This window comes from Nomascus leucogenys, chromosome 19, assembly GCF_006542625.1.
Source record: "Nomascus leucogenys isolate Asia chromosome 19, Asia_NLE_v1, whole genome shotgun sequence".
In the NCBI taxonomy this organism is placed as follows: Eukaryota; Metazoa; Chordata; class Mammalia; order Primates; family Hylobatidae; genus Nomascus; species Nomascus leucogenys.
In genome coordinates this window covers 24089433-24113128 of record NC_044399.1, presented here as the reverse complement: position 1 = coordinate 24113128, position 23696 = coordinate 24089433, and the positions used below count along the sequence as shown (strand labels likewise).

At 36.5% G+C, this 23696-nt stretch overlaps 1 protein-coding gene across 7 annotated transcripts in view; it reads right to left on the bottom strand.

The window, feature by feature from the left end:
- Positions 1-23696, bottom strand: part of NCOA1 (nuclear receptor coactivator 1) — a 277704-nt gene that overhangs the window by 180319 nt on the left and 73689 nt on the right. For all 7 annotated transcript variants that reach the window (XM_030800369.1, XM_030800366.1, XM_030800370.1 and 4 more), the window contains one exon: positions 6402-6486. The gene's annotated coding sequence lies outside the window, so the exon portion shown is untranslated. The remainder of the gene's footprint in view (positions 1-6401; positions 6487-23696) is intronic.

The window sequence follows — 23696 nt, the reverse complement described above, 5'->3', positions numbered from 1 at the left end:
ACAAATACAGGTCACCTTCATGACAGGTGCTCCACTAGGTGTTAGGAATACAGTAGTAAGCAAAATAGTTCAAAATCTCTGCCTGCATGGTATTTATAACTCAGTGAGAAGAGACAAACAATAAATAAAACAAATAAACAATACAGTATGTTAGAACATGGTAAGTCCTATGGAGAAAATAAATCAGGAAAGGAGCACAGGAATTGCTGGTTTCCCCATGCCTATCATGAGCAGGAATTTGTTGGGCACTAGGGCAAATAAAGACAAGCAATGTCTGATTCCCTGCATTGAGCTGACTACAGTTTGGTAAACACAAATATGAGGAATTCTACAAAAGACAAATACACAAAGTGTCATGGGTCCACGCAGGGAAGAGCTACAAGGCAGAAGAAATTGAGTTGCAACCTGGATTTTACTCTCTTGAAAACTAAAAAGAAAAAAAAATTCCTAAAAAGAATGTGAGACATATATATTAAATCCACATTTCAAAATTTTATAAAACCTTATTTATAAATATTTTAAGAAGATTTGAAAAAATAGACACACTATTTTCCTATTTGAGAAAACTATAATTAAAAATATCAAAGTTATAAGCTTAATACAAATCAAATAACTACAATATGTTTTAGAAACATAATCTTATAAGAATCTCTACTACAATTAAAAAAGTAAATGTAAGAAAAGCCAAGGAAGTCTTGAGAAACGGGAGTACTGAGAGTAGATATGCTCTCATGATTATGAAAAGATACCGACATGCTTTTCTCATTTGCTTTTCCTTCCACTGACTTCCCTCCTATTCTAGGAGTAGCATCCATATCTTTGGTAGAGTTTAAAAATAAAAAGAGAAAGAAATAGTTAATATTTACCTTATGAATTAAAGAAAGAATTTTACAGTAAGATAAAAGTTTTTGAAAGTCTGGTTTTCCCAAAGAAGGAATCTGTTAGACACTAATATTTTCTGGCCAAGATTGAAAGAGTAGGATTATAGTTTCTTCCACAGTACAGAGCAGATATCCCTTCTGCTCATGACAGAACATGAGGCCTGTCAATAGGGTAGAAAGATGATATAAATTAGAAAAAGTATAAATTATAGCCCCAAACTCCTGATTCTGGACGAAGGATTGTGGGATTAAAAGGTGAGACACAGACAGAAGATGCAAGTGACCAATACTCCCATCATCTTTCAGGCAGAGGCTGCAGAAGAAAAGAATGTGTGACAGAGTAAGGAAATCTGGGAGCTAGAACAGTCAGCTTCACTTCCCACTAAGACTGTACAAAACAACTGCCTTCCAAGAACTTCCCTGCCACATGGTGCGTGTGCACACAAACACACACACACTTTCTCTCTCTCACACACACACACACACCACCAACCTTTTTCCTCTCCCTATGCCTACTCAACAGAAGCTGGAGATAGCCACACCAAAATATATGCACAGAAACACAGGAAGATTGAGGAGGAATGTGAGATCAGCTCTGGCATCTCCCTTATTTCTCATGTGCCATGGAAGGTACATTTAGGAAATGTACCTTAGGAAATTTTTGTGTGCTCTAAAGTAGTATGGGAAAGGTAACTTAAGATACAGATTGACGACTTTGCCAGAGGGACAAAGTAATTCCATAGCAAGAGGCCTGGAAGAGAGAAACCTGGCTCAGGGGGCCAAGCCAGACTTCAGGCTATCTGTGACACGAGGAAAGATGGCCAATGCATCCTAGGAGCAAAAAGAACAGGTCTCAGACAGTTCTGGTAGTACCTCAAACGACAGTTCTGGTAGTACCTCGGTGGCCACAATTCCAGGGAGAGACTAGTAAGAAACCAGAGAAGATAGCAGATAGACTGATAGTCTTGGTGTGCTTCCACCACTACAAGGTCACACAAGCCAACCCGTAAGTCTAGATTCTGTTGTGGGCAGGTCTGAGGAAAGCGATAATATTTGAATAAGTAATATACAGAAGCTGAAATATCCAAACAGAACAATTTAAATTATTGGATAAGACCCAGTTTACCAGATGGCAGTTAAGTCTGGTACTCTTCTTCCAGCCATCCAGTGACCAGGGTTCATCAAAAGGAAGAGATAAGAAAAATAAAGAAGCTATATTTTCTTTGCACACCTGAGTATGAATAAGGTGTGATCCTACTACAGATTTCATGGTGATTATTATATCTGAGAATTCAACAGAAATACCTTGCACATTAGAATCCAGTATCACCTTAACAGTGGACGTTCAATTGAAGATGGCAGAGTGAGCCCATTCATCTACCTCTTTTCCTGCTAAAGACCTAAGGTCAGAAGGGCCTGGGGGTATGGGCAGGCCACAAAACAACTGAGTGAAAAAACACCAATGACAGCCAGTACAACTCTAATGATAAGTGTCAGCCACAGCATTTATCATGAGTCTAAAGTCTTTGTCTGAGGGCTTATAGTGTGAACTTCGAAATGGAGATAATAGCAGGCTAAAGACAATCTCATTGGAGAGAGGGGGGAAAAAGGAAGGCAACTCAGAACTAATCAGAACTCTCCCCCTGCAGAAAAATTCCTTTCCTACAGCAGAAACCGAGGGACAGGGCCCCGCTATTAGCCTTGTCTCTGCAAGTGCATGATAAGAAAAATGAGTTCAGGAATGGTAGCTGTAATCCCAATGAGACCGAAGTGGGAGGATTGCTTGAGGCTGGGAGTTCCACACCAGCCTAGGCAACATACAGAGACTCCACCTCTACAAAAACAGAAAAATTAATGGGTATGGTGGCGAGCACCTGTAGTCCCAGCTACTCGGGAGGCTGAGGTGGAAAGTGTCCTAGATCTTGGGTGGTCAAGGATGCAGTGAGCTATGATCGCACTACTGTGCTCCAGTCTGGGTGACAGAATGAGATCCTGTCTCCAAAGAGAGGAGGGGAGGGGAGGGAAAGCCCACCTCTCACTCACCACAGCAAGCGGGAAGCCGACTGCAGAGTCCCATGGTCAGCCATGATGCTCAGTGGGTTAGACAATATTTTGTAAAGGGGAATAATGAGCCGTACAGAATTACACCAGTTTCCAAGATTTCAAGGGCTATCATTCAACTATCAGCATCAAAATAATTTAAGGTGTTTATGTGCCCTACTCTAGACTTACTGAATCAGATTTTTGTCCATGGGACCAGGAATCTACATTTTACCTGGGCCGCCAAGCAATGGGTATGCACATTCAAGTAAGACAACCACTGATTGTGACCTTTACTTGAAAATACTGTAAAGAAGAAAGCTAACCATCACTGGCCACTTAATAAAAACCAAGAGAGGCAATAAAGTGAAGAAGTAGAGACACAATGACCCAAAGAAAATACAGTAAGGCAACAAAAATAAATAAAATGTTCCTAACTTTACTGGTATCTTGAGAGAGATTCAAGAGGCCAATATATCCACAGAACAACAACAACAAAAATCTGTTCTTATAATAATCAAGGAACAAGAGGAATTTTGGGAAAATAAAAACAAAAATTATTTTCAAAATGAAATAATGTGACTTTCAGTGAATGTCAAGATGGAATAAGCCCTTTACAGCCTATCTCCCTCACTGATTACAACTAAAAACTCTGGGCAGAATACTAAAAGCAACTTCTTGAAAACTGAAAAATAACAATGTCAGGTGCATTGGAGAAGAAAGTCAAAATATGAAGAATAGCCAATACGACGGTGAGTTTACTATTTTTTTTAAATCCTTCCTTTATCTACCACTTTGACCTGAGGGTGGGCAGAGTCCCAGAATTAGGCAGCAGACACACATGGCAAAACTCCAGGAGAAACCCCCTCTTTCTAGTGGGTATAAAACAAGCATCTGTGGGCTACAGTGTGTGGTTTGGAGCAGTACGAGGGGAGTTCTCACTTTCTTTCCTTTTTTTTTTTTTTTTCTTCTCTGCTGACTCTGCCTCAAAGCCAGTCTAAGTTATGAAGCTGCAGTACTGAGGCAGCACATCTGAAAGCCTAAGAGAAACCTGTCCTTCTATCCTAAAAAACGGGAAAGGGGCCAGGGTAGTAAGAAGAATACGGGAAGAATCTTCACTATGTATTTCTCTGGGGCATAACAGTGGGGGAGGGGGACACTAAGACTCTTAAGAGAAAGAAACCCCTACTACTAGTGAAAGGACTAGGAAAACTAGGAAAAGAGGCTGCTGGGAGCCAGACAGCATAAGGAAAGTCTCTGAGAGGACAGAGATCTAATTCCAAGTTGCATATGTGTAGAAAAAACATAAAGAAGTATAGCAAGCTGGCCAGGCATGGTGGCTCACGCCTGTAATCCTAACACTTTGGGAGGCCAAGGCAGGCAGACTGCTTGAGCCTAGAGTGTGAGACCAGCCTTGGCAATGTGGTGAAACCCCGTCTATACAAAAACAAAAACAAAAAATTAGCTGGGCATACTCTCGGGCTGAGGTGGAAGGATCACTTGAGCTATGGTGGCAGAAGTGGCAGTGAGCTGAGATTGTGCCACTGTGCACCTGCGGTCCCAGCTGCTAGGAAGGCTGAGCTGGGAGAATCCCTTGAGCCTGACGGGTAGATGCTGCAGTGAGCCCAGATCATGCCACTGCACTCGGCCTGAGCAAGAGAGGAAGATTTTTGTCTTAAACAAACAAACAAACAAAAAGGCTCAAGCAATTCTCACACCTCAGCCACCCAAGTAGCTGGGACCACAGGCACACACCACCGGCCCAGCTAATTTTTTTTTTTTTTTTTTTTTGAGACGGAGTCTCGCTCTTTCGCCCAGGCTGGAGTGCAGTGGCACGATCTCAGCTCATTGCAAGCTCCGCCTCCCGGGTTCATGCCATTCTCCTGCCTCAGCCTCCTGAGTAGCCGGGACTACAGGCGCCCGCCACCACGCCCAGCTAATTTTTTGTATTTTTAGTAGAGGCGGGTTTTTTCCATGTTGCCCAGGCTGGTCTCCAACTCCTGAGCTCAGGTGGTCCACCTGCCTCAGCCTCCCAAAGTGATGGGACTACAGGCATGAGCCACCGCCGCTGGCCCCAAATGAATCTTTAACTCAATGCAATCGTAATTAAAAATTTGATGAATATATTCTCAAGTAAATTTGGAAAAATATCAAAGAATAAAACAGTTTTGAAAAACTAATAAAGGAGGACTTTAAAGCTACAATAACACTAAAAATACATCATAATTATGCTGTGACAGATAATTGGATCAAAGGAACATTAATAGAGACAGAGAAATACACGTGTATATGAAAATCTTACATTGGGTAAACTATACTTTGAAATCTTGGTAAAAATGAAACATTTACTAAATGCTATCAGAACTAATAATCTAGATTTCTACATATCATTTATAAAAATTATGAAAGATTAAATACTTAAAAATATTTAAAGAAGATGAAAGACCAATAGCCAATAAACATATGACAAAAAGAAGTCAAAAAACTGTAACTTAAGTGGCATTCCTTTTTTAATCTTTTAGATTGCCATTATGTTAAAAAAAAATCTGTGAATGTGTCTGCATTCACTGAGATGTATCAAGCATTTGGAAATTTCTACACTAAAAAAAGAGAAAAAATATAGAGGAAAAAGTAGATCTGAATACTTAAACATGTCAAAACTTCTATACATAAAAAAATCACAAAGTAAAAAGGCAAATAGAAAGGGTAAATATATTTGCACAAAACATGACAAATATTCTTAATATATTCAAAATTCATATATAATGCTATAAAAATTGGTAAGACTCCAATGGATAAGTGGATAGAGAACTCTAAATACAACAAAGAAACAAATTAAAATGAAATGTACTTATCTACATGCCAATTTAGCAAACACTAGGGTGGGGGAACACCCAATGGGATAATGTGGTGAAGCAGGCATGCTCACTTGCTGACAGTGAGGAAAGGTTGACACAATCTTACTAAGGAGCAATTTGACATATTAAGAAGAAAGAACCTTAAAAAAAGCCGGCAGTATTATTAAAATTTGGGAAAGTCTTCAATTCTAGCCTCACATTTGACAGCTGCATTACAAGAAAAGTCACATACCATTTTGAGCACCGGTTTCTTCAATGTAAAATATCAATACCAGCCACTAATTCACAGAGTTGTAATATTTAAGTAGAAACAAAGTCTGTAAAAATGTCTGAAAAACTGCAAAGCACAGGGTTGCCCAAGGGTCTGTGAACTTCAGAAAATTTTCGAAGATCTTCAAACTCTGACTGAACATGTGTGAACGTTTGTGAAAAGATCTACACAGCTTTAAGCAGACTCTCAAAGGGGCCCTGATCCAAAAGAAAACTGAAAACCACTACAGGCATGGAAAATAAAAGAAAGAATTTTCTTCCCAGTGTCCAACTGTTGCCTGACACACTATAGGCCCAAATTAGGAATTCATTATAAAAATCCAGATAGTATTTAAGATGATATTCAACTTACCCTGTTAATTTCTAAGCCCCTCAGAGTAGTATTTAGTGATTTCTGAGGAGATTAATTCATTCTCTGATATAGCTGTAACTGGAACCTGAAATTAGGAAAACAGTGAAGTCAATCAATTGGATCTACTTGGATCAATAACATGAAATTAATGCAGTCTACTTTGGAAAATGGGTGGGGGGAGCAGTAAATAAATTTAATATATTTAAAGTACTATTCTGAATTCATTAATATATGCATAATTAATATATAAACTATACTGGGACATTTCTCTTGAAGCAAACAAAAACAAAATTGTATATATTTTAATAAAATGGAATACAGAAAATTAACATTCTACAAAATACTTCTTTTTTATCATTTGAAAAATAATAGCTTTTTAAAAAATTGACATTTAGTAACTATATTTATGGGGTACAGTGATATTTCAATACATATACAGAATGTGTAATAATCAAATCAGGGTAATGGCATATCAATCACCTTAAACATTCATCATTTCTTTGTGTTAAGAACATTCAAAATCCTCTCTTCTAGCTATTTAAAGATACACACTAAATTCTTGTTAATGATAGTCACCCTACATTGCTACAGAACACCAGAACTTATTCCTATCTAACCTATAATTTTGTATCTGTTATCCAACCTCTCCCAACACCTGCCTCCCGATTACCCTTCCTGCCTTTAGTAACCACAATTATACTCTCCACTTATACGTGCTCAACTTTTTTTTAGCTCCCACAATATGAGTGAAAATGTGCTATATTTGTCTTTCTGTGTCTGACTTATTTAACTTAATATACTGTCCTCCAGGCTCATCCACGTTGCTCCAAATGACAGGATTTCATTCTTTTTTATGGCTGAATAGTATTTCATTCTGTATATATATCATATTTTCTTTATCCATTCATCTGTTGATAGATATTTAGGTTGATTCCACATCTTGGTTACTGTGATATGCTGCAATAAACATGGGAATATAGATATCTCTTCGACATACTGTTATCCTTCACTTTGGGTAAATACCTAGTAGTGGGATTGCTGAAACACATGGCAGTTCTATTTTTAGTTTTGAGGAGTATCCACATTGTTTTGCATAATGGTGGTTCTAATTTACATTGCTACAAATAGCGTATGAGCACCCTTTCCTCCACATCCTTGCCAGCATTTATTTTTTGTCTTTTTGATAATAGCCATTCTGAGGTGAAATAATCCTCATCATGGTTTTGATTTTCATTTCCCTGATGATTACTGAAGTTTAATATTTTTTCCATATATTTGTTGGCCTTTTGCATATTCCTTTTGAGAAATGTCTAGTCAGATCATTAGCCTATTTCTTAACTGAATTATTGGCTTTTTGCTGTTGAGTTTCTTACTTATTTTTGATATTAATCTCTTATCAGAAGAATAGTTTGCAAATATTTTTTTCCCATTCTTCAGGTTGTCTCTTTACTCTGTTGATTGCTTTCTCTGCTGTGAGGTTTTTTAGCTTGATATAATACCATTTGTCTACTGTTGTTTTTGTTGCACCTGTGCATTTGAAGTCTTAACTATGAAATCTTTGCCCAGATAAATGTCCTGAAGCATTTCAGATTTTACATTTAAGTCTTAAACCATTTGGAGCTGATTTTTATATACGATGAGAGATGAGGGTCTCATTTCATTCTTCTGCATATGGATATCCAGTTTTCCCAGCCCCATTTATTGAAGAGGCTTGTCTTTTCCCGAATGTATGTTCTTGGTGCCTCTGTTAAAAATCAGTTGGCTATAAATATGCAGATTTATTTCTGGGTTCTCTTCTGCTCCATTGGTCTATGTGTCTGTTTTTATGCCAGTGCATGCTGTTTGGGTTACTACTGCTTTGCAGTATATTTTGAAGTCAGATAATGTGATGCCTCCAAGGTCCTCTCCCACCCCTCAGGAATTCTTTGCCTATTTAGGGTCATCTGTGGTTTCATACAAATTTTAGGATCTTTTTTTCGATTTTTGTGAAGAATGTCATTGGTATTTTGATAGGGCTTGTGTTGAATCTGTACATTGCTTTGGGTAGTATGGTCATTTTGACAATATTAGCTCTTTGTTAATCCATGAACATGAAATATGTTCCCATTTTTTGTATGTCCTCTTCAATTTATTTCATCAGTGTTTTGCAGTTTTTATCATGGAGATATTTCACCTCCTTGGTTAAATTTATTCCTAGGTGGGGTGTTTTGTAGTTACTGTAAATAGAATTGCTTTCTTTTCCAGGCTAGTTCATTACTCATGTATAGAAATGCTACTGATTTTTGTATGTTGATTTTGTATCCTACAACTTTATTGAATTCGTTTATCAATTTTAAAACTGATTACAAAAAAGTGGAGTTTCTAGGTTTTTCTATATATAAGATTATGTCATCTGCAGACAATTTGACTTCCTCTTTTCCAATGTATACGCCCTCTATTTCTTTCTCTTGCCTATTTGCTCTGGCTAAGACTTCCAGTACTATGTTGAATAAGAGTGATGAAAGTGGGCATCCTTGTCTTATTCCTTTCCTTAAAGGAAAAACTTTCAACATTTCCCCATTCAGTATAATGTTAGCTGTGGGTCTGTCATATATGGCCTTTAACTGTATTGAGATATATTCCTTCTATGTCTAATTTGTTGAGAGATTTAGCATGAAGGGATGTTAAATTTTATCAAATGATTTTTTCTACATCTATTGGGTGATCATATGGTTTTGTACTTCATTCTGTTGATATGATGAATCACTTTTATTGATTTGCATATGTTGAACCATTTCTAGGATAAATCCCACTTAGGCATGGTGTGTAATCTTTTTGATGTGCTGTTGGATTCAGTTTCCTAGTATTTCGTTGAGGATTTTTGCATCTGTGTTTATCAGGAATATTGGCCTGTAGTTTTCTGTTTCTGTTATATATCATGACCTTGGAGCTGAAGAAGCTGGCAGCCCAAAAAAACCCATAGGCCAAGACTCCCCTCAAAACCAACCAGCCAAACAAAACAAAATATTGTTCTCTCTAGGCAAAGAATAAGGAAATAGACAATCCAGACAGAGGCCATTATACCTAGCCAAACATCACCAAAAACACAAAAACAAAAGTAAAAAACAGCTCTGTGCCTGTAGCTCCCACCCCCACCAGTAAAGGTGAAGTAGGGAGCCTAGGTGTCTGCTCTCCTCCAGCTGTAATAAGGCACTCAATTCTCCCTACAACGGTGATGTTAGAGAAGGCCAGTAGGGAGCCAGTCCCTGCCACATGATAATGAGACCTCCTTTTCCACAGTGTCAGTGAAGACCACATGGAGAGCTTGGACCTTCACCTAGTAATAACAAGGTACCCTTCTCTCTTTCTGCCACAGGCTGTTTTTGGAGAAGCCTACTAGAGAGTCAGGCCTTTCACCATCATACAGTAAAGAGACTATCACCCTGTGGAGGATATTTGGGGAACCATAATGACATATTCCTGCCCCTCCCAGCCAGGGAGAAATCAGTGGGGGCCAGAGCTCCCATCCATGACCAGCAGTAACAAAGAATATCTCCCTAAATTGAGTGTCAAGAGAGGCAAAGTAGAGAACCTGGACTTGCATCCCCACAGGAAAGTGATGAGGCTTCCCTCCTTTGCATGCGGGGGCAGGGCCAGAGGAAGCCAACTAAATCAGAACATTTAAATAAGACCCAGAGTGTCAGCATGTAATACTAAAAATGTCCAGGTATCAAATAAAAATCACTCATCATACCAAGATCCAGGAATATCTCAAACAGAATGAAAAAAGGCAATCCACAGATGCCAATACCAAGATGATGGAGGTGTTAAAATTATCTGAAAAACATTTTTAAGCAGCTGTCATAAAAATGACTCAAGGAGCCATTACAGACATACTTGAAACAACAAAGTAATTGAGAGTCTCAAAAACAAAGCAAGATATAAAGAACATACTGCAAAGAAAGAAAAGATATAAAGAAGAACCAAATGGAAATTTCAGAACTGAAAAATAGGTGAAACAAAAGATGTAATGGATGGATGCAACAGTAGAATGGAAGGGACAGACCAAAGAATTACTGAACCAGAATATAGAACAATAGATACTATCCAGTCTAAACAACAGAGAAAGAGTAGCCTGTAAACAAATAATTAGAGCCTGAAGACCTGTGTGACTATAACAAAAGATATATCTTCTGCCATGGAGTCCAACAAGGAGAGAAGAAAGTGGGCACGGCTGAAAAAGTGCTCTAAGAAAAAAACCAGACAACTTTCCATGTTTGGCAAAACACACAAATTTACAGATTCAAGAAGCTGAGTGAAGCATAAACAGGATAAACCCAAAGCAATCCACATCAAAGCATATCATAGTTAAACTTCTGAAAGCTAAAGACACAGAAAAGGTAACAAAAACAGTAAGAGAGAAACGATAATTTACCTATAAGAGAAAATAATTCAAATGACAGCAGACATCTCATCAGAAACAAAGGAGAAATGAAAGAAGTGGCACAACATTTTTTACTGACACCCACAGCTGATCATCTGTGTCTATTTTTCCATCTGTTTTTTCTCTTGTTCCTGGTTCTTGGCATGTCTGGAATCTGGGGACTCAACGTCAAACACTGTATCATTAAAAACTATAAAGGATGTGAAATGTATCTTCAATTGAAGAGTTTCTTTACTTTCTGGTTGGCAGCGGGAGCTAATCAAATCAGAGATCAAGCTAACTTGAAGCTTGTTTTCAATCTTATTAAGACCTAGTCTACTTCTGGTTTACTCTTACTGCTAGGATGCAGTTGTTCAACCTATGGTGTTTACCAGGACGCCTCTATCTCTAGCACCATGAAACTGCTGAAAACTCTGCTGAGCTTAGTTTGTTAGCAGCCACTTTCTGCTCAACTTTCCTGCTTATTGGTTTGTGTTGCTTACTAAGCTGTGACAACTCTTAAGGGAAACATGGTTCAGACTTCTAGGCTCACTTCTCTGTGACTGTCTTAGCCACTCAAGCTCTAGCTACCTTGGTAACCATGAACTCCAACAATCTCTCATCAGGGTTTGGGGACCTCTGGTTTAACTGAGTGAACCTGTCTTATATGGCAAAGGCGGATTAACTCCTTGAATTATATAGCTCTTTCAATATCAAACTCTGTTGAAAAAGCATCAATGACTTCTTATACAGAAGAATAAAGTCCCACCTCATTAGCTACATGTCCACTCAGAATTCTGTCCTTATATATGCCTAACCTCCAGCCTTATTCTCCAGTCAATTTCTACTGTCAGGTCTTTCCTCAGATAAATCCCTCTTCCTGGAGTAGCACTCCCACCTCCTGGGTCCCAAGAGAATCCATATTCTACTAAACTTGCAAACCCCAGTTCAAATTCCTCTAAAAACTCTTCATCAACCTACTTGTTTCCCATCTCCCTTACTCATTAAGGTATCTGAGAACAGGTTCTGTATGTGCATGTTTTAAATTCTTTTTTAACTCAACATATTCTGTTGTTCATTTAAAAAAAATACTAATAATAATTTTTCAGTACCTACCACATGCCAAACTTTTCTAAGCACTGGTTTTACAGCAGAGAACAAAAAAAGATACAGTCCCTGTTGTCACAGTGCTTACACTTACATGTAATGGATATGAACTATTCAGGTATTAATTTAGCATAATATATCAAAACTTTCCCTGTTGACCAATTAGGTTGTCTTCAGCTTTTACTATGATAAGTAATAGTATTGTGAATGCAGCTCTAATACAGCTTTTTTTATTCTTTATTTACTTAGGGTCAATTCCCAAGAGTAAGATCATTAATCCGTGCCCTTAGATATGTTTACGGTTTTTAAGATATATATTACCATACTGCCTCTCAAATGAGTTGTTCCAATTCCAAAAGCAATGCATGAGTACTTGATTCCCTATGGACTTCTTTATTATGGTTACTCAATAAGTATAAAAAAAGTTATTCACTATTGTTTTTAATTACCAATGATGTTGAACTCTTTTCCTTATGAGCTAATGGGCATGTCCTTTATTAATGTAGTTACCGGGATCTTAGTGTTGTAAATATTTTCATAATACAGTAATCATGTAAGGTCATATTTGTTTTCCACTTTGTTATTTTTCTTTTTAGTTTTAATTGTGTTGGTTTTCTTCATACAGATGTGCTTAGTTTTTATAATCACTTCTTTACAGTCTTCTTACTTTAGAAGATTACTACTCTTTGCACAGTTTCACTAGTTTTTCCAATTTAAAAAGGTCAACCATAACATTTGCATATGAAAAGGCTCTACATGAACTTTCCTAACTGCCATCTGATCATCCCAAAACTTATTAAACAATTCTACCACTGACAGATTTTATGCTTGCTCATTGTATACTAAATTACTAAACTAGATTTTCTCAATACTAAAGATACTTGTTTTTCTTAAAATAATATTTTCAGGTTTCTGAAACTAGAATTATCAGAATTAAAATCCAAAAAAATTTGCCAGTAGCCAAGCAAAAGAATAAGTTGTGAGGTATGTCACTGCCTATCCATGTGTAAACCTATGGAAAATACATTCCCATAGAAGGTATCTATCTGTCAATCCAACTATGACCACAGCTGAGTTAACTGCATAGGTAAACTCAGATGCAGTTGAATTTTAACTTAAATTTGAAAGCATAATTTGCTTGAAAATGTTTTCAGAAAGACTGAGCCGTGTCAAAGCACTGAAATAAAAAGCTATTGTGATGCAAAAGTTGTCTGTTGCAAGCCAAGCAAGGGCAATTAAAAGCAGTAAAAACTGCACAATCTCTCAAAACAGATGATAGAATTATCAGAGCTGGAAGACACTGGTGTGACTAATTTGCATTTTACAAAGTACTATCACCCAAGTACTGGATATCAATCTGTCAAAAGTTTCCAGCTGACTCAAAAAGGAAGTTATTTAATTCACGGCTTATCTATAAAAAAACTGAAACCATGAGTTCAACCAAAAAGAAAAGCAGTTAAATTCTACACATTTCCATATGACTCAAAATTATACTGGCAATCATAATGTGTAAAGAGACCAAGAAAGCAAGCACAGGTAAGGAAAAGCAGCATGTCAGAATCTGGAAGACGATTACACTCAATCTTATGATTCCCAAAAAGATGAGGTAGAAGTTATATGGATAAATGTATACTTCTGTCAGTAAACCTTTAAGGATTTAAAAAATAAACTTAATGTTTCTTTTTTCATGAAAATACATTAAATCTGTGGCATATGTCACAATTAATAGTGTTTGAATTGAGAAAATGCACTTTGTGTGTGAGTATATGTGTCTACATTTATTCGATTACTAATTTATTCACTCATTCATTTGAGTTGAGAAAAGCAAGATTAGAAAAACAGATAACAAAACTAAAGATATAATGCATGAAGGTCAAACACTTTCAAGAGCCTAAACATTACTGTGATGCAGAAAAATACAAAATATATAAAGAAAATATAATCCAGCTGAAAAATGACAACCAGTTAGATAAACTAGCAACTAACAGAAACAAACAAAAAACTCATAAAATTAAAAGTAAATACCAGCAAACAGAAATAGCTGAGAAAAAGCAAGTAAGTATGGGTGTTAATTCAGTTAAAAGTACTAAGAACTTATTTAAACTATGTGGCAATTGACCAAGACTCAGAATACCATAATTCTTGATCAACCACCCTACTACTGCAGTAGGTTCCCGACAGTGAAAGTGAGAGGGGAATGCATGAGGTGAAATCATCTGTTTATCATCATCAAAGAGTTTGGACTACAGACAACTAGGGACTCTTCTGCCTCAGTTACTGGCAAGCCAAATACCTGAAACACTGAAATCAAACCAACTTGTTTCTTAACTTCTTTAACTTAGGCCCACATCTTAATCCACAGAAAAAGGAGGAGAAGAAGTTACTCAAGAATTTCCACAAACAGCCATGATGGAGTAACAGAGATTAGATTTGTTCTCCCAGTTTATACTACCAGAAAACTGGATAAAACAGATGAAACGATGGCTTTTAGATATTAGATAACAGTCAGAGCAGGAGTGGGATCCCTGAGAAAAGATGAAAAAATGATGTGAGTCCTACAGTTGCCTGACCTCACACCCTTGAAGCAATTTACAGGATGTAGTGTACAGATGGGAGATGGGGCTCAAACAGAACCTCACAGTCTCAAAGAGTTGAGGTCACAAAGATTGACACTTAGTGGGGCCAAGGCAGCCAGAATTTGTGGACTAGCCTAACAGAAAGAAACTACATACAGAGACAGTGCCTTGGAGACATGCAAAGGAGTTCCCACAAGCTGCTGGGAGAGTGCTGATATGTCCTGTCCGGAAGGAAACCACCTGAGGTTGGAGAAAGGACTAGCAAACCAAAAAAAAAAAAACACACACACACACAAAAAAAACACAGGCCAAATAATTTCTGAAACTCTCATACAAGGCTATGAATAGTTTGTATTCCAATAGGGTAGAGTGAAAAGACCTCCTAATCCATGAAATATCATGTAAAGTCCTCAGAAGAGTATCAACTTCTAAATTAGCTCTAGGAGGAAAGTCTACTCACTGCTCCTGACTCACCCTAACAAAGCTTCCTTAAAACAAAACAAGTCTTAAAGGGCATCAAAAAAAATTTAACTGCATGCCAAAAACTTAGACCAACATTACTTAAAAGAATGGCCTCTTTGGCCAGGTGCGGTGGCTCACATCTGTAACCCCAGCACTTTAGGAGGCCCAGGTGGGTGGATCACGAGGTCAGGAGATCGAGACCATCCTGGCTAACACCGTGAAACCCCGTCTCTACTAAAAATACAAAAAATTAGCCAGGCATGGTGGTGGGCGCCTGTAGTCTCAGCTACTCAGCAGGCTGAGGCAGGAGAATGGCGTGAACCTGGGAGGCGGAGGTTGCAGTGAACCAAGATTGCACCACTGCATGCCAGCCTGGGTGACGAAGCAAGACTCCATCTCAAAAAAAAAAAAAAAGAAAAAGAAAAAAGAAAAAAAATGGCCTCTTTATCATAAAACCTAGCATCCAGTAACATGAAATTTACAATGTCTGACAATCAAAATTTACCAGACGTGTAAATATAACCTATAACCAGGAGAATATCAATAAAAACAGACCCAGAACTGACAGAGAACTTAGCAAACAGAGATGCCAAAAGAGTTATACATATTCTCAATACATTCAAGAAAGCAGAAAAAGATATGGAAGTGTTGAACACAGAAATGCAAGACTTTTTTTAGGTCCAATTGGAGCTTCTAGAAATTAAAAATACAAAATCTGAAATGAAAAATACACTGCATAGGATTGACAGCAGATTTAACAGTTAGTTAACTTAAAGATATAGCAATAGAAGATTTCCAAAATGAAGCACAAAGGAGAAAAATACAAAAATAATTGAAGTGAATACCACTGATTTGCAGCAACATACAAACAAGCTAAGATCGATGTAACTGAGGTCCGAAAAATAGAGGAAAAAAAAGATAAAAAACATATTTGAAGAAATAATGAGCATAATTTTTTCAAATGCTATCAAAACCAGAAACTTACAGATTCATAAGAGGCTCAACAAAATCCAGGCAGGATAAACAAAGAAAACCAGACCAACAATTATCATAATCAAATTGTTGAAAACCAGTGATTAGGGGGGAAAGAAATGTTAAAGACTGCCACAAGAGGAAAAAAAATTGTGTATAGAAAAACAAAGGTATGCATGACAGCAAACTTCTCATCAGAAATTATACAAATAAGAAAACAATGGAACAAGATTGGAAGGGGGGGAAACCTGTCAACCTCAAATTCTATACCCTATTAAAATATATTTCAAAATGAAGGTGGAAATGTTTTCAGACAACAGCTGAGAAAAATCCATTAGCAGCAGATTATGCACTTAAAAGAAATGATTTTTAGGCAGAAGAAAAAGATTATCAGGTCCAAATTTTGATCTACACAAAGGAGAGTGCCAGCAATGGTAAATATGTTAATAAATATAAACGATATCTTTTAAGTTTTGAGTTTCTGGTTTTTTCTTTTCTCAATTGTTTTAATTTCAAGAAAAAATCTGTGCTTACAATAGAAACTAAAAAAAAAGCAGTAACCTCCCCCAAAAGAGTTTTACTCCGCTGAACCATTAAGAGTCATACTGATTTTATAATATTAATTGGGCATATTTCCATCTTTTTTATAATCTCTAAAATAGTTCTCACCATAGGAATTATATGTTCCTTGAAAACTAAAAAGACTTAACTGGCAAAAATTGGTTCTAGAGATAGCTGGATGTAGCTCCAGACCAACTTACTTAAATCAGCTTGGGTGTTCCATAATTCATTTCAAATAAATCAGCTTAGAGTTAATAAATAGTATTCACTTACTATTTTTTAAACATCTTTTCTATTCTTATATCTGCTTTATAAACTTAATTTTGGTTTTCCATCTTTTCCTTGGTAAGATTTGTCAGATACTTTTCTATTTTGTTTTTCAACCCTAAGAAGTAGCTTTTAGATTTTTCATTTCTGTGGTTTCTGTTTTTTAATTCACCTATTTCTGCTATTATCTTATTAATATCTTCCCTTTCTCCTAGGCATTTATTTTGTTGAGTCCGTTTGTTTTACTAAATTCTAAGGTTTAGTGCTTAGTACATTTATTTCATTCATTAACAAAGACTATTAATCTAATTCTAAGCACAGTATGAGTCCTAGCCTGAATCTCATTTCAGGTGCTAAATGACCACTTACTGTACTCCTGTTTGACCCAGTATTTATTTAAGCAATTTTTTTGTTTGGTTTGTCCAAATGGTTAAAGTTGTACATTTTAAATTTCTGTTGCAGTCAGAGAATGGACATATGTAGTTTCAGCTTTTCTGGAATTTACTGAGATTTTCCTTTGTGGTTTAATCTAAAATTGATTTTTTAAAATGTTGCACTGACTGGAAAACTGGAAAAATCAACTTAATCCCAAATTTAGATAAAAGCTTCATAAATAACTAAATAAACCCCAAATCATCAACACAGGTTTTACACTACATTTATTCAGGCTTACAATTTTTACTAGCATTAAATGCATCCATATGATATGAAGATTAGGGACAGAGATTCTCGATTTTGTACCTTTATCTAACTCTGGGTTTGCTGGGCTTGCAAAGGTCAACCAAAGAGTGTTTCTTAATAATGTAAGGAATTTCTAATTTCAACAAATGTCAAAAATTCTCAAAAACTTTAATAGATATTTAGTAACTTACACCTAAATGGTTATTGGGACAGTATCTGAAAATATGTATAAAGCATCTATCACAGCGCTTGATACACAGCAATCATTAAATATTAGCTATTTTCTTATATTTTTGTTTTTCTCATATCTGCTTTCTTTTCCCTTAAATTCACTTCATCTCACATTCTATACAGACCACATTAACTATGCCTCCTCATTTAAGATCATCTTCAAAGCAATAAACATTTCAATGCCTTCACCAAGTAACTGATAACAAAAGTTAAACTGAGTACCTCTCAATTATGCTTCCTCTTATATATCACCTTTTGGCTTCCAGAGCATCCAGATTTCACTGGAAAGCATTTCATTTCATGATTAGATATGAGAGTGGGTTTCTGTCATACACATTTGTTCTTCAAAAAAATATGTTTTATCTCTTATCAATAACCTACGGGCCCCCAAAAGCAAATCCCTTTCTTTAACACAGTCAAGTAACTGGTGATGCAATTTCAATAGCTATGCCGCTCAATAATAATAACTGGCCTTTGGAAAATAAAAGATACTTTGTGTGGCCACAGTCTTCAGTTTCCAAATACTTTAACATCATTTTCAAAAATACAATTAAAGATTATGTTAAAAGGTTGCTTCAGTATATGCCTATATAAAATAACAGGTGCAGTTCGGGTGGAGAGAGGGAGGTGATGGAGTACAGAAAAATACCAAAACTTTTAACTAGCTATCCCAGGTCTTCAGAGTCACCTTCCATAATCTTCACGAGAAAGTTACCTGTAATTGTGACCCTTCTCTCATATGAATGAAATCAAAAGTTTTCTTTCTTACTAGAGGCTATGTGCCTCCTTTCATGAATTGTAGTATTTTACTATGTCATAACATCCTTTGCAATTGGCTAAAGAGGAACCAAAATTCAAGAAGTTGGGACAGGTCACGTTTTCCCTAAATTGTTCCCACTTCACTCCCAATAAACAAGTATTCTTTTGGAAACCAACTCAAGTCAGTAATCTTTCTCAAACTCAGAGCCTATCATTAAAAAGTTCCTTGAAGAGAACACAGAGATTACTCATTAAACTACCCTAACACATTATCAAGTTTTACCCACCTGTCCCAGGCCTAGGACTTCTTAAAGTGACTAAGCCATATTCTTCCCTCCCCATTTCAAAAGTTACCTAAAGAATAAAGAACAATTTTTGAACAAAAGTATGAAGTGGCTGTCTCTTAAACCAAAAAGCGTATTTACTAGATACATATTATGTGCTAAACTGTGTACTAAGTGCTTTGCTTAAGATTATCTCATGTAATCTACGTAAAGTCAAGCAGGGGGTAACTACATAACACGTGTAGGAGTTAAGGGGAGGAAGGAGTAATTTTATCTAAGTATCACAAAGAAATTCAGCAAGTAATACCAATAAAATCAAGTAATTAAAAGTAAAATGAGCCATGAATGAACTGCTTACAGATCAGGAGAGAAATATAATAAAAAATACTAAACACAGTTATAATACACTTGATCCTTTGGTTTCTGGATACACAGTAAGCTAATTCTAGCCTCTTAGTAAGTACCTTGTATTTGTAAAGGAGCAAAGTCAGCTGGACTCTGGATTCCCTATGTATTAAGACAACTTCCAAAATCAAAATTATACACAAAAACTGGTCCTTAAAAGCTGAACTCCTTGGCCAGCGCACTAAGAGAAACAAAAGAAAGACTGGAGTAGAGGGATTAAATATAAAAAGTTATAAAGAGAGATACAAAAACTAGAGATGCACAGACTCTAGGGCTAGAATGCCTGGATACAAATCCCAGATCTAAAACATAGCACCTGGGTAACCTTTGCAAGTTAATGTCTACTTCATAGGCATTCTTGTGAGGATCTAATGAGTAAATATGTATAAAGTGCTGAGAATAGAGCCTGGTAAACAGTAAGCACTATACAGTAAAACTGTCCTTTGTAGGCAATAGGATTTTCTATATAGTACACTCAACAGACTCAATAAATTATTAGAAATATAATTGAGCAGGTTGCTAAATATACATAAGTCAACTGCATTTTTGGACCTTTTTCCTATGGAATTTTTCAAAAAAGTTTAGGGAATATTATCAAGAATTACTCCCATCCCCTCACACACTGTCCCCCAAATCACAAGTGTCTAGTTGCATGATCAACTAACGGCCAATCTTACTTAATCCTCACCCACAACCTCCCCTGTACTCCAGATAGTAAGGACGCAGGAGCCCAGGCATATCTTTCGTTACATCAATATTTCATTATGTATCACTAAAAGGTAAGGGCTTTTAAAAAATACATAACTACATAGTATTATCTCACCTAAAAATTAACAATAATTCTTTAATATCAAATATCTTGTCAGTGTTAAAATTTCCCTATTTCATAAATGTTTATTAAAATTTAGACTCAAATAAAGTCCAGGCACTGCTGTTAATCTACGGTTTCCTCCTCCATTTCTCTTTTTTCTCCCTACAAGTTGCTTGTTGAAAAACAAGTCATATGTCTCTGAAGAGCTCCCCATAACCTATATTTTGCTAACTGCATTCACATGGTGTCACTTAATGTGTTTCTCTGTCTTCTGTGTTTCCTGTAAACTGGTAGAGCTAGAGACTTGATGAGATTCGGGTTCAACTTTTTTGGCAAGAATACTTCATGGGCAGCACTGTGAACTTTCATTAAGAGGAAGCTAATGTCCGTTTCTTCCTGTGCAGTTAGCAGCCATTCATGATCTTTGCTTAGGTCCAGGAATTCATTAGAAAATGGTGATGTTTTATTCTGAGAAAAGAAACTTCCTCTCAGCAACTATTTGGTTGCTCTAAAGCACACTTGGCTCCTTAGCATACTCTGAAGAAAACTAATGAGTTTTTAAAGTATCATTATGAACTTGTGGATTTAAATATATTTGATATGATTCATTATATTGCAGTTAATGCTTACTGACGCTCAGATTGTCTCATCTTCTTTGGCCAACCAGAGCCCATTCAGTTAAGCACCTGAGTTGTCTTGTCGCCACCCTATCAGTGTTTGATAACTTCGCTGCAAGATGTTCAAACACCCACATATGGAATCAGATTGAACCATAAACCAATTTTCATATTCAGCTGGTTTCTTTCTTGTTCTTTATTTTTAGTAAATAAAAATCTCTAATTATAAATCATAAATCAGTGGCATTATACAGCCTGGATATTATGATTGAACGTGGACCCAGAAATTATACAGCAAGACTTCTCACTGATTTTTAATTTCAGCATTCCCTTGAATGCTAAAAAAAAAAAAAAAGTATATACCACTTAAAGCTGGAAATTAAGTGCTTCAACTTGAGAAATTGAAAAAAGGATTCCTAATCTACTTTCTGTTTGCATTTTGACTCTGGAAAGTATTTCTCCATGTTCTATTTCAAAATTTGGATGTGGTTTTTAGACATGTATAATACAAATTCTTTTTTTTCTTTTTTTTTTTTTTCAGACGGAGTCTCACTCTGTTGCCCAGGCTGGAGTGCAATGGCACAATCTTGGCTCACTGCAACCTCCGCCCCCCGGGTTCAAGCAATTCTCCTGCCTCAGCCCCCCGAGTAGCTGGGATTACAGGCGCCTGCCACTGCACCTGGCTAATTTTTGTATTTTTAGTAGAGACATGGTTTCACCATATTGGCCAGGTTGGTCTTGAACTCCTGACCTTGTGATCCACCCACCTAGGCCTCCCAAAATGCTAGGATTACAGGCCTGAGCTACCATGCCTAGCCCAAATTCAGTAAAAAAAAAAAAATTAATAAATAAAACCATCAAGTTTGAGGATATGGTCAAACTCTCAGAGGTTGAATTATTTTGCACCATAATTCAGACTTTCACAAAATCCTCATATTTCATCCTTAACATTGAAATTCATGATATCATGAATATAAAGTTGTAAGTTCAGACTATTTGAAATACCACAGGTACTAGGTAAGTTATGTCCCTTGAAATCATAGAAATGACAATATCAGTAGCAAGTATATCTTTATCTCATTTTACTAAAAAATTAACAAACATGTAAGCCCTTTCCTCCTATACAGCTAGCATATCACTGTGAAAAAGCAAAATACTGTTGCTACTATTTTGTCATAAAACTCTGAAAAGAGGTGGCTTTAGTGGCAAAAACTGCTTACATCCACAAGTTTTACTATTTTCTTCAACACTAAATCATGACAAAAAGTCACATTACTAAATGCCAATTCTCCTCTCTGAAAAAAGTGGGATATGAATCAATATCCTGCTGCAACTTCTTTTACTTAAAAAGCAAGTAGACCATTTCCTGCAGCTATAGTTGTTGGTGCTTTGATCAGAAGGAAACAATGCAGCTTTTCTAGGCTATAATGGCTTAAAAAAACAACCGACCAACAACAAAACATAAAACTCTTCTGCTATAGTGATTTTTCAGTGATAAACAGTAACACATCTGTATCAAGCACTAGTATATCCTCTGCACATCAGTGCTTTCATCCAGCTGAAAAACAAAATACTGGCATGGGCACAGGACAGTAATTGCTTTTCCAGATGGTATGTCTTTGATAAAGGATTTGTGCCAAAAGCTCATTTTACTTTCTCTGCAAGCATAATATTTGCTATTAACTTTGAAACTGGTTTTACAAGCTTCTCAATAGTAGTGAGTAGACCTGCTTTTTGCTATGAAAAGGATACCTCTGAATGATACAGTAATGTGGACCTGTCTTAGCAACAACATCCATTAATTTCACACTAAAAAGCATTATTTTTCATTATTTCACACACATTTCATTCTTTATCACCTCTAAAAATTAATTCTTACAGAAAAGGAAACTAAGAAATATTAATTCAATTCTCCCAAGGTAGCACGAAAGTAAAGCTTCTGCTCTTTCCATCATAGCACAGAAAAAAAACTGTAGCAGGGAATATCCATTCCCTTAATATAACTGGCCAAAATTTGCTTTCAAATGTTTTACTGAGTCCAGACAAAACATTTTTAAAAGGTACCATTTTAATTTAATGTAAACTGTAATCCAGGACATATAACTTTGCAAATGTTCCAGGGCCTTAACTTCCCGTCTCAAGTATTGATTTTGCTCTTATCCCCCAAAACAACAAAATCTCATATTCTTTAAATCTGAAGTTCAAATGTACAACTCTTCCAAGCACAAATTTGTGAGATTTTTCACTTTTGTTCATTTTCAAAATGGAAAATGACAAATATGAATACGGGATATCACTCTGTGAACATCTGAAAACCGGTGAGGAGATACGAGAAATTGATAAATGGCCAGGTGCAGTGGCTCATGCCTGTAATCCCAGCACTTTGGGAGGCCGAGGCGGGCAGATCACTTGAGGTCAGGAATTCAAGCCAGCCTGGCCAATATGGTGAAACTCCGTCTCTGCTAAAAATACAAAAATTAGCCAGGTGTGGTCACGCACACCTGTAATCCCAGCTACTGGCGAGGAGGAGAATTGCTTGAACCCAGGAGGCGGAGGTTGCAGTGAGCCAAGATCATGCCACCGCACACTCTAGCCTGGGCAACAAAATGGGACTGTCTTAAAAAAAGAAACTGATAAACAAGAAATTCCTAATTTAAAAATTTAAGCAACCTAATTTAGGCTATGTGGCACTTTCGCACAACCAATTAGCAAATTCAATTGATGAGAACTTCCTATTCCCTAATCTTTACTTTTGTTAAGGTCTGAATATAGAACTTAAGTATATTATTTAGAAAGGGATTCTAGATTGTGACTTGATGTGCGCATTCTATGACTGCACATAAATGGCTTCAGATGGGTGTATCTAGTCTTCCTAGCCCAAGAGTAAGCATTCTGAATAAAAGACATCTTCAACTTCCTTTATAATGAAGTTACAGAATAATTTATATTCTTCCCCATATCTAGAATCATTCTTTACAAAGCTTGGGCATTCCACTAATGTTCCTAAGTGAAAGTAAGAAGAAAAGATATACCTAAAAAAACAAGTAAAATGGCTCTGGTACTAAGACAAACTATATATTTAATCATCACTACGATTTGAGTTCAAATGACATCAAGAAAACAAAGAAAAGTACAATACATCTACTAATTGCCAGGGATG